Raw genomic sequence first — 12,565 nt, forward strand, 5'->3', positions numbered from 1 at the left:
CCGCCGTAGCAAGAGGCCGCACTTCCGCTTGCAGTCCCTACATATACAACTCCCAACTCTCGCGAGAACGGCCCTGCCCGTGCTCGGCGTGACCAGCGCTACCCAATGGCGAGCGAGGCTATGGAGGGGAGATCGGGGGGAGACGGTCTCTGGTGACGGATGTACGCATGCTGTGCGCCGCCGACCTCGAAGAGTTCCTGTGCGTGGTTTACTTCCGCTGTAGTATCTGTCGCCAGTGACGGGCGCCTCTCTTTTAAAGTGAAGCGATCCCGAGACTAACCAAAGGGTAGTTAGAGGGTGCGAGTCTGGGGCACAGCCGATGCATTTTACTGTGGTCTCTGCCGCCGGATTGTGCTTGATTTGTCGGAAACCACCGAGCACCTAGGCTTGCCCATCACTGAAATAAACAATTAATTTTAATAAGCAATGTAAATAAAAGTCAATGTGTCACTCCTCTGTGTGTGATGTTTGGATTATTGCAAGGTCAGTGAATCCACCTTTTTCAGACAACAGTTTTTGGCCGCCTAGGTGGGACACCCGTCACACCTTGCCCAGACTGACTTGTTGGCCCACAGTGGGAGATGCTGCTCTGAAGGCTCCAGTTCACATCGACCTGTTGATCACACTCCCTGAGTATTCTCCCTAGCCGGCGCAGGTAAGTGACTCAAAGGTGTAACACATGAGAAAGAGACATTTCATGGAATAATACTACAGAATAAATGGTATTTGGTAAAAGGTATTTGGTAAAGGCAACATAAGCATTGTGCTTATTAGCGTTATGCAAGCCTGGACAGTGATGAGTGCATGAAAGCTTGGGTAAGAAAGTTCTTTTTGGGTGGTAACATGGGAACAGGGTCATCAATGGAAGTTTCACTCTGTTTTCCATTAGAGTGGAGAGCTAATGAAAAGGAAGTTAAAGGAATATGGTAGACAATAGTGGCCACAGTATCAGTTGGAAGATGGTGAAAAAGTAGCCTTTAAATGGATCTTTGAAACATAACATTATATTGCAGTTAATGTTGTTTTTCTGGGGAAATAAGAAATGGGGTGAGATTCAATACGTAGATTTGTTCTTTGCATTCAGAACCAACTGGGATGTCTGCTATGTTGCAGGTGGGATCCCAGTGTCTGCCTGTCTCAGAGACCCAGAACCCTTGCTGAAACTCTTTGGAAAAAATAATGTTTGCCTCTTTTCAGTGCCCCAGTAGGGACTGCATGGAGACAGGTTTGCAAAGACAGGTTTGAATTGACAAAGTGACAGATGCATCAGATGCAGGATTGCCAGTGCTGAATAAACTCAAATTGGTAATGCCTGGGTAACACCCAGCAGGGTCAGGGACAGAAATCTTTGCAGTGGTGCTAATATATGATAGTGATAGCAATGTGGACATTGGGCCACATGTCAAATACGCAGTTCTTGCTGGGAGGGCTTGCCCTGTCTTGTGGAGGAGGGAGGGGGAGTAGTTTGGACAGGGCACAGCCCTTCTACTATCCTGATCTCTGCTGGACCCACAGTCTTTTCCCTCCATAAAGGGTCATTCCCCTCATGATTTTTTATACTCTAGTCCCAGCTGTCTCTGCTTTCCATGTGATGTTTAGCATGATTTGGGTGGAAAATTAAGTAACTTAGTCATAGATACTTGACATATACTCCATTTGGCTCATTATCATACTTCAGAGTGTAAACTTTAGTATTCATTTTGCAATTAATTAGGAAAAGGTCTTCGTTTAGGCACAATAGCCTGCAAAATCTGTTTTGAAACTGCATGGGTTTGCTGTTTTAGCCTTGTTTCAGTAGTTTTATCTGAAACAGGGCTGTCTTTGGCTGCTTGCAACTCCCCCAAACACAGTATTAGAATCCTCCAGTGAGGAAGAAACTGAAGCTCCCAGTCTGATGACCTGGGGACAAAGAGCCATGGTTCAGGTCCTCCTTAAACAGGCCATAGTACCTGAGAGAAAAACAGTGTATGTGCAGGTATGATTTACCACCTCAGAACTACTGAACTGGAAACAGGTCATTGTTATGTTAATAACTCAGAAGGAGCGTATAGAACTGTTAAAAATGCAGTGATGACTTGTGTTTCAGAACTCTGGGACGCAATCATCAGGTCCCATAGATTTATGTATGTTGAGGTTCTTCAGGTGGTCCTGAACTTGATCTTACCTTATGCTGGGAAGGACTTTACCCCACTGGTCTGCACCTACTGATCCATTGACTCAGGAACGGGGATGGAGCAAGACTGTCAGTGAAGACTGAGGCAAAAAAGCTATTGAGTACCTCAACCTTCTCCTCAACTGTTGACACCAGCTCTCCATTCTCACTCCTCAGACAGGGAATGCTTTCTTTAACCTTCCTCTGCTGGTGGATGTAGAAGCCCTTATGGATATTCTTTGCATCCCTTGCCAGGTTCAGCTGTAGCTGTGCCTTAGCCTTCCTGACCTTATCTCTACACAACTGAGTGGTGTTCCTATACTCCTCCCATGTTACCTATCCCTGCTTCCACTGTCTCTGCAGTTTCTTATTGCTCTTTATTTTGACCAGCAGGTCTCTAATTCAGCCATGCTGATCTCTTCCCTTTCCTGCCTGATTTCTTACACCTGAGGATTGAGAGGTCTTACATTCTAAGGATAATGTCCTCAAAGATCTGCCAGGTGTGCTCTGCTCCCCTGTCCTTGAGGATCTTTTCCCATGGGGTCTTACTAACTTCCTAAGGAGCTAGAATTTTGTCTTCCTAAAAATAAGAGTCCTGATTCCTCCTTGCTTGTCCCATATCCCTTAGGATTGCAGACTCCACCAGTGCATAACCACTGCAACCCAGGCTGCCCGCCATCTTGGCATTACTGTTGCTTGCATTTGTGACTATCAGGTCCAGTACTGATTGCATTCCCTTGGGGAGGGTTGTCTATTTCCTGGCTCAGAAAGGCACTGCAGGAGTCACCTTGATCGCTTATAGCTTGCCATGCTATTTTCCCAGCAGATGTCAGGGTAGTTGAAATCCCCTAGCAGGACAAGAATCTGCAATCATGAAGCCTCGTCTAGCTGGAGTAGGAAGGCTTTGTCAGTGGACTCCCCTTGATCAGGTGGCCACAAGGTTCCCTTTGTTGCCTTTGTCTCTAATTCTTATCCATAAGTTCTCAACCTGTTCCTGGCAATTCTTCAGGGACAGTTCACACTCTCCATTTCCTGACATGGAGGACATCCCTCCTTTCTCACATATCCCTTCTGAACAGTCTGTAGCCATGAGTGGCCACACTCCAATCATAGGATTCATCCCATCAAGTCTCAGTGATGGCTACCAGGTCATGGTTTTCTAGCTGCACAGTAGCTTCCATCTCTTCTTGTTTGTTGCCCATGCTATATGCGTTCATGTAGAAGTACTTCAGCTGGGCAGTTGGCTGCACTGCTTTCTTAGCAGAGCTCCCCTTGATCTCCTTGAGGTGTTTCATAGAAGTTTCCTTGCTGGCTTCTACTGCCTCAGGAGCCCACAGTAAGTCAACCCTTTGCTTGTTGCAGGCAGGCCTGATTTCTTCCTGCTCCCCCTTCACATCCCTATTCCCCTTCAAATCTAATTTAAAGCTCTTCCTGTGAGTACTGCTAAGTCTTGTCCCAGGATCCTTTTCCCCCTTTGGCACAAATTAACCCCATCTGTTGCTAGCAGGCCTGATGTCTTACAGATCAAGCCATGGCCAAAGAATCCAAAGCTCTGCCAGGCTCGAAGCCAAGAACTTCTCTGATGTCTTTTGTTGTCAAAGCCCTCATCACTCCCTAAAATTGGTGGGATAGAGTAGAACACTGCTTTGCACTCCAGATCCCTTGGTCAGCCGTGCCAAGGTCCTGAAGTCTCTCTTAATTGCCCACGGATTTTGTGATTTAAGTTCCTCGCTTGAGTTGGACACAATACTCCAGATGTGGTCTCACCAGGGCAGAGTAAACGGGAAGGAGAACCTCCTTTGACCTGCTGGCCACACTTATCTTAATGAAGATACCATTGACTTTCTCAGTCACAAGGGTACATTTCTGTCCCTTGGATAAATTATTGTCCACCAGGACGGCAAGGTCCTTCTGTATGGAGCTGCTTTCCAGCAGGTCAAGCTGTTATCTCCACTGGTGTATGTCGTGGTTTGGCCCTGGTGATTTATTTACATTTTTCTATTTTTCTGCTCAAAATCTGTAAAAAATTTTAAAGGCATGCTGTTGTTTCTCCCCAGGTGCAGGACTCTGCACTTATCCTTGTTGAATTTCATTAGGTTGTCCTTTGATCAGCTGTCCAGCCTGTCCAGATCTCACTGAAAGGCCACACGATGGCCACACTGAAAGGACACAGAGTGTATCAGCCAATCCTCCTACTTTTGTATCATCCACAAACACTCTATCCCCTCATTTAGGTAATTGATAAAGATGTTGAATAAGGCTAGGCCTGGTACTGACCCTGGAACACCACTTGTTACAGGTGTCCAAATGGAATTTGCACCATTGATCACAACCCTCTGAGCTCTGTTGTTTAGCCAGTTCTCAATTCATCTTATCATCCACCCTTGTAATCCATACTTCCTGAGCCTGCCAATGAGGATGTTATGAAAGACAGTGTCAAAAGCCTTGCCAAAGTCAAGGTAGACAACATCCACTGCTCTCCCTGTATCAACCCATTCAGTCATACTGTCAAAGAAGGCTGTCAGATTAGTGAAACATGATTTTCCCTCGGTAAATCCATGATGGTTGCTCCTGATAACCTTCTTTTCTTTCATGTGCTTAGAGATGACCTCCAGAATGAGCTGCTCCATCACTTTTCCATCGATTGAGGTGAGGCTGACTGGTCTATAGTTTCCTGGATCTTACTTCTTGCTCTTTTGAAGACTGGAGTGACAAGGGCTTTCCTCCAGTTCTCCGGCACTTCTCCCATTCTCCATGATTTTTTGAAAATGGTGGAGATTGGTAGAGCAACAACATCAGCCAACTGTGTCAGCAGCAGTGGGTGTATTGCACCAGGGTCTGTGGATTTGTTTGTGTTCAGTTTGCCCAATGATCTCTACCCCAATCCTCACTGACCAGTGGAGAGTCTTCCAGCCATCAGGCTTTCTCTCTTATTACTTATAGGTCTGGAATTCCTGAGGGCTGGTCTTAGCAGTAATGCCTGAAGCAAAGAAGGCATTCAGTAACTCTCCCTTTTGTGCATCCTCTGTTACCAGGGCTCCCACCTCATCCAGCAGTAGGCCCACACTTTCCCTATTCTTTCTTTTGCCACTGATGTATTTGAAGAAGCCTTTCTTAGCCAGATTTAATTCTAAGAGAGCTTAGGCCTTCCACATTGCATTCCTACCTGCCCTGATGTTCCCTGTGTCAAACGTTCCTATAATTCTCCCAAGTGGCCTATCCCTTTTTCCAGATACTGAGAACTTCTTTCTTCCACATGACTTCTTTTCAGCAGCTACTTGCTCATCCATGCAGGTTTCCTGCTTCCTCTCTTTGATTTTTTTAGTCAAAGGAAAGCATCTTGAGATTGGGGGAATGTTATCTTGAGATTGGGGGAAGTGATGTTTGAATTTTAACCAGCTCTCTTGGCCCCCCCAGTGCCTTCCAGAGTTTTGACCCACAGGATTCCTCCAAGCAGGTCTTTGAAGAGGACAGAGTTAATCCTCCTGAAGTCCAGAGCTGCAATCCTACTTATTTCCCTACTTCCTCTTCATAGGATAGGAAACTCTACTATGTCATGGTTGCTGTTACCAAGGCTGCTCACAATCTTCACATCCCAAATCTCTTTGTTCATTAATACAAGGTCCAGGAATGCACCTCTTCTTGTTGGCTCCTCCACTACCTGTCCCAGGAAGGTATCATCAGTGCACTACAAGAACTTTCTGGACTGAGTATGTGAGACAAATAAGTGGGAATAAGGTGGGAAATTAGTAATAATGTATTATTTATTTATTAATTTGGCTCCACCTCCCACATAATGTGAAACAAAGGTTATAAAGGTTCAGTAGTTCAGCTGAGGGTTATCTTCACAATAGGAATGGTCACAAGTAGTTTAAGAATAGTATTTGGAAAAGATAGATGCAAAAGCAGTAATATTACCCCAATTACAAAAGGAAGGAACTTCCTGGGGACTTTAATAATATATCAAAGACTCGTAATGCTGTTTGCTGATTGTGAGAATTTCTCTTTTCATCCCTTTTTGTGGGAGAATCTTCCTGAACTGCTGCAACTGTTTAGTCCATGTGTGGTGGGTGAAGACCTGAGAGAAAAGAGCTCTCTCGCTCTGCAGCTCACTTGTTCTCATAAAGCCACCTATGTTGGATGTCACCAGAGTGCATGCCAAAGCTCTGACAGACAAAAGAAGTGGGCATCAGGAGCAGATAAGCATCTGTACCCTGCCCAGACATGTCCCAGCACAGGGTCTGTGTCTTACTGTGTCTGGCAGGGCACATGGCTTGGGGGAAGGGCTCATGTGAGTCCTTGACCCACAGCTCTGGTAGGGGGGAGGTGTCTCCCCTTGGCTCACTCTATCCCAGCTTCCCCGCTTCTCCACTTCCTCCCATACTGTCTTTGCAGGGCAGCAGGGGCTTTGGATGTACTGCCACAGTATTCCTAGCTGTGTGACCTTCCCAGTAAGTATCAGAGTGAGTGAATGAGCATTAGGGCATGTGCACTAGGGCATGTGATCTTGAGGCTATTTCCAGATGTGTGTAGCAGGCCTCATCAACATCTGCTTCCTGGTTTGGTGGTCTGTAGTAGAAACCTGCAAGAATTTCGGCCATATTTGTGTGCCACTTAATTCCTACGCATGAATTTTCACCACCTTCTTTCTTCCCACCCTCAGTAGAGATCAGTACATCCATGACATTTCAGTCATGTGAGCTGTCCCACCATGTCTCAGTAATTGCAATAATGAGGTCATGGCTCCATGATGGAGCAGAGATCCCCAAATCCTCCTCCTTATTTCCCATGCTATTTGCATTGGTGTATAAGCATTTCAGAGAGGGAGCTGAGTACATAGTTTTTGCTCTTGAGGGGTAGTAGGCCTTCTGGTTCTTGAAAATGCTAGCACTCTGCTCTCTGTAAGTGCTGTCATACTACACCCAAGGGCCTCACTAGCAAGCCTGTTTACATCCTCTTCTCCCTCCAAATCTATTTTAAAGCTCCATCAATCAACAGAGAAAAGGTGAAGGAAAGTAAGCAGCAAGGACAAGTGAAGTTACAGGAAGAGGCAGAGGAAGTATTTGAGGAAGATTGAGACACAGAGGTTGAGGTCATGGATGCAATGCTAGCTGAGAACTTCCTTTAGGAATCAGTGTTCTTACTGTAGGAAGAAGGGCCACTGGAAAAGAGAATGCCTGTGGTTTTTGGGCAGACCATGAAAAGGAACAGAGAAAGCATTTAGAGTAATGGGCAGTGACTGGCTTGAGAACAGCCCTGAAGAAAGGGACTTGGGGGTGCTGGTGGATGAGAAGCTCAACATGAGCCACCACTGTACACTTGCAGCTGGAAAGCCAATCACATCCTGGGCTGCATCAAGAGAAGTGTGGCCAGCAGGTCAAGGGAGGTGATTCTCCCCCTCTACTCTGCCCTGGTGAGACCCCACCTGAAGTACTGCATCCAGTTCTGGAGCCCCTATTGCAAGAAGGATCTGGAGGTGCTGGAACGTGTCCAGAGAAGGGCCACCAGGATGATCAGAGGGCAGGAGAACCTCTCCTATGACGACAGCCTGAGAGAGTTTGGGCTGTTCAGTCTGGAGAAGAGAAGGCTCCGAGGAGACCTTATTGTGGTGTTCCAGTATGTGAAGGGGGCCTACAAGAAAGCTGGGGAGGGACTTTTTAGGATGTCAGCTAGTGATAGGACTAGGGGGAATGGAGCAAAACTAGAAGTGGATAGATTCAGATTGGATGTTAGGAAGAAGTTTTTACACCATGAGGGTGGTGAGACACTGGAACAGGTTGCCCAGGGAGGTGGTAGAAGCCCCATCCATGGAGGTTTTTAAGGCCAGGCTGGATGTGGCTTTGAGCAACCTGATCTAGTGTGAGGTGTCCCTGTCCATGGCAGGGGGGTTGGAACTAGTTGATCCTTGAGGTCCCTTCCAACCCTAACAATTCTATGATTCTATGATTCTAATGGCAGAAATTGGACTAGATTGAAGGGGACCAGATAAATCTATTAAAGTCTCCCCAACTGATCCTCTGATTCCAGTTAGGCTTGGGAACGAAACAACAAAATTTTTGATTGACAGCAAAGCTATGCATTTAGTAATAAATAGCTTTAAGGGACCTATAGGGAAAAATAAAGTGAATGTCCTTGGTGCCACAGGGGTAGAGATTACTACGCCATTTTTTCAGTTGGAGGCATTAAATTAACACATAAATATCTCTATATCCCAGAATGCCCCCTGCCCTTGTTTGGACAAAATTTATTTTGCAAACTAAATGCATGAGTAGCATTTTCTGAACACTGTATAGTTTTATATTCCTCAATAAAACGTGTGGAGAGCTCAAATATACTTATTAACTGAGGGAACTGATGGAAGAGGAGTCCTAAATGCAGTAATATCCATAGTTTGGTCATCAGAAACACCAGAGTGAGCAGAGAACATGACTCAGGTAAAGACTGAGCTAAAACCAGGAGCAAACAAAATCCTTTAAAATTAGAAACTTCTGTGGGATCGGAGCCCATAATCAACAATTCCTTAAAAACAGATTATTACAGCAGTCAAAATATAATACTCTGATCATGCCAGTCGAAACGCTGCAGTCTCGACAGGCAATATTCTCAGGAATATAAACTGGTACAAGATCCTAGGGCTATAAATCAAATTGTGACAGATATACACCTGGTAGTATCCAATTATTATCTGCTATTAACAACAGTAAATGATTCTAATATTTATTTTACAGTCTTGGATTTTAAAGATACTTTCTTTTGTATCTCATTAGAGGAAGAAAGTCAGAAATTGTTTGCTTTTGAACAGGAAAGCCCAGCTACCAGATGAAAAATGCAGCTATGCTGGATAGTATTCCTTCAAGTATTTACAAAACAGCCCTACAATATTTGATAACATATTGGCAAAATAACTGGAGCAATGGCAAGTTAGGAAAGCTATTACTTACCTCATTGCAATGTATAGATGATGATGTTCTACTGGCAGCACACTCAGCTGAAAAATGTAGAGAAATCACCATCAGCTTGTTGAATATTTTGGGTTTAGCTAGATACAGAGTATCCCAGAAAAAGGCACAGATTGTACAGAAAATTGTGATATATCTTGGGTCTGAAATATGCCACAGAGGAAGGAGTATGGCAATTAAAAGAAAAGAGGCATTATGTCAAATTCTCTCTCCCTAGATCAAAGACAGACTTGAAATATGCCTTAGGTGTGATACATGCTATGGAGTGATTTGGAAAGGCCCTTTAGGTCATGGCTGTGGCACCACCTCATAACTTAAATGTTTTTGCCAGATTTTGGGTCTCAAATTCTTCTTCTTTGGGGGTGGTGAATCTTACAAAGAAGACAGAGAAAAGAGGGAAGAAGCAGAAGATAGTATACAAATGATCATACATTGAACTACAGCTATGCCTGTCATCATAAACATAAATCCAACTAAAAACATTAACCCAATGTTCATGAAACAACTTCCACACCATGTGAGTTTCAAAGCCTGGTCTGCTGAACCAGTCTTGTGGTTGCAAGGTGTGTTGGTGTGAGCTGAAATTCCCCCCCCACCAACAATAACCAGGCTAGTTCAGTCTGGAAGCAAATGAAGGCTGTATTTACAAGCAGAGTCTAAAATCTATGATGAAATGCAATGAATATGTACAAATATACAAAATTCACAACATTTACAAATATACACAATCAACCGAAAAGCACAACCGATCTCCCTTTGCTTCCCCCCAAGGGGACCCTCCCAAAGGGGCCTCTCTCTCTCCCAGGAGCTTCCCCCCAGACCTCCCTGGACAGAGAAGCAGAATTAGTTAAGCAGAAAGTTGTTAACTTAGCTGCCAAGGTCAGTACGTGTTATCTTCAGCCAGAAGAGAAGAAGAAACAGCAGCCAGACAGCCCAGCAACTGCCCCCACTGCCGAATGCTGAATGTGCAAGAGTGCCCACTTTATTTTGGGTAATACTTCTTAAACATTTCTATCTATCCAATGGAAGTGTTTAGAACAATCAGTATTTTGCTTTCTTACACCCAATAGTGACTTATTTATACTCTTTCACTTTCTCTGTTTTGAACTTTGCAAGGACAAAATTAAAAAGACAGTTTCAAACCATCACACAAGGATTGGAACAGTTCAGCTGTCTGATCAGCAATTACCTTCATCTTGGCATAGCTAGGTAGAAGAGTTGTGGAGGATAATACAACATTTACTATTGGTGAGGTTTAACATCCTACATACCCCCTGTTCCTTTATCAGCAACATCTAATGTCACCCTATTCTGCAGTGTCATCTTTGATGCTTTTCATAAGTCAGAGCAGGGAACATACATAGAAGGGGCACTGCCTTGCCTTCACAGGAATTGCCACAGCTCTCAGCCTTGCAAAAACAGCATGTTTAAGGCATAACCTTTAGGTCAGAGCCAAGACAGTAGACATTTGGATTCATTATACACAAGTGAGGGCTGCACCTCCAGAAGGGTGGAAGGCTGGCTGAACAAATGCAGCTTTTTAAGTTGAGGATATTTTGAAACAAATGTACATAGACTAATACTGAGTTGTATTTGTGTGAAAGTTCTAGTCAAAGTTCTATTATCAAAGGTGTAGGAATAGTAATACTTTTTTGTGTTTATTTGTTAAGTAAACGTGACAGATTTGATACAAATGTTGGGGTAATAATGGAAGTTATTTTGCTTTATCTAACAAGGTTAACCAGATAGGAACACAGAATAAGGATATAGGCTGACAGTTTGTAAAGGCTCTGTAACCCAACGCTGGGGGAGGAGTCAAGGACATTTCATGCTTGGGAAGGGATGGTTAGATAATAACACAGGTGTGAGGCAATCAGGGTTAAAAGTTCATCCATCGACCACCAAACGACCCCTGCCGGACATGCACAGGAGGAAACTGAGAATGCTGCACTGGCCAACATGGGACGGGGTTTTGTTTTTGCAGGGCAAGGATTCACCTCTCCTATGCAACCAGGTGGTTCCGGGACAGGGTTTGTTTCTTGAATGTAACCAAAGAGTGTTATAAAAACCCCATTGGGAGTGTAAGGTGTGCATGCAGACTTTATTAGGCATGTACCAAGTGCTGTAAATAAAATCTTTGCTCCCCTGTGGCAGGTTAGGCTGGGTGCCTCCTGCTACTGCCACATAAGCTACACCTCAGGTGTCCTGAGTGTCCACCCAATAAAGTGGGCACAGGAAACAGCGTATTTCTACCCATAAATTCTGCACCCTATAAATCCAGCTGCAAAGTTATTCTCTTCCTCTTTCTTCCTCTTTCTTCCCTCTCTGCTCCTGTGGGAGATGTTCTCTCATTGGGTAATGGTGGGGGAGTATCTCAAGGCCTCTTAGGCCTGTCTAGGCCTAATGCCAGGAGGAGAAAGGGGTGGGGGGTAATCTCAGACCTGGCCAGCCTGAGACTAGCCTGGCAGTGGGGGGGTGGGGTGGGTGAAGAAAGAGCCCTGGGGATTTGGGTATACCCTCAGGTGGGAGAAGGGAGGAATTGGGAAGCCTTTGGGTGTTATGTAAGGGGCTCTATATGCTTTGGGATGTTCTTGTCACTATGCTTTGTAGTCTTCTGTAGTTTCACCAATTGCTTTTCCATTTAAACTTTCCATCACTCTTCAATCCGTTTGTGTGAGCGTCAATCTTTTGTCCCTCTCGGGGCAAGAGAGAATCTGTCTGGCCTCTAACCAGCACATCCACTGACTTTGTTCCTCAGCGAAATTTTTAGAAGAGTGGGCTTGTTTCTTACATTGGGATTATTAGGTGGTATAAAATGGGTAATAGAGTTAATAGATATGAATAATTCATGGACTCAGATTCAGTGGGTGCTTTTGGTTGATACAGGAAATAGTGGCAGTGGAAAATGGATACAAACTAAGATATTGCAGACCTTTTTGGGATTTGCAAAAACGTGGAATTAGCTACCTCATGGATTCCTGAGCATATAGACTAATAGTGATGCTAGCCATAGTAATTTTGTAAGTTTTCCTATGTGCGTTTGTAATTATGCAACATGTTGTTAAGTCCTGTGAAATTTTTGTGAACAAGGTAGTAAAATAATTAATATGACTTGAGATGGTCAGAAATTAGCTTCATCATGTCCCAAAGGGAGGAATTATTAAAAGTAATGAGGGAATCTAAATGCTTGAGCCAAAGAAGCATGCATGTTTAGGATTAAGCTGAGCCAAAGAAGTACACATGTTTACACCTAAGTTGTTCTTTTAAACAACATACTGGAACAATTAAGTAAATCGGGATGTCCTTGGTGGTTGAAAAAAATTGCTACTAAATAGTGTAGCCACTTTTGGGAGGGCTTGAAAATAGCGTCCTGGATTAAGCTAGCCTCATTTTAATGTTAAACCCCACACCTCCTGGATAGAATACCCCTGCTCCACAAAAGCCCTTCACCCTA

The sequence above is a fragment of the Indicator indicator genome, chromosome Z (assembly GCF_027791375.1).
Source record: "Indicator indicator isolate 239-I01 chromosome Z, UM_Iind_1.1, whole genome shotgun sequence".
In the NCBI taxonomy this organism is placed as follows: Eukaryota; Metazoa; Chordata; class Aves; order Piciformes; family Indicatoridae; genus Indicator; species Indicator indicator.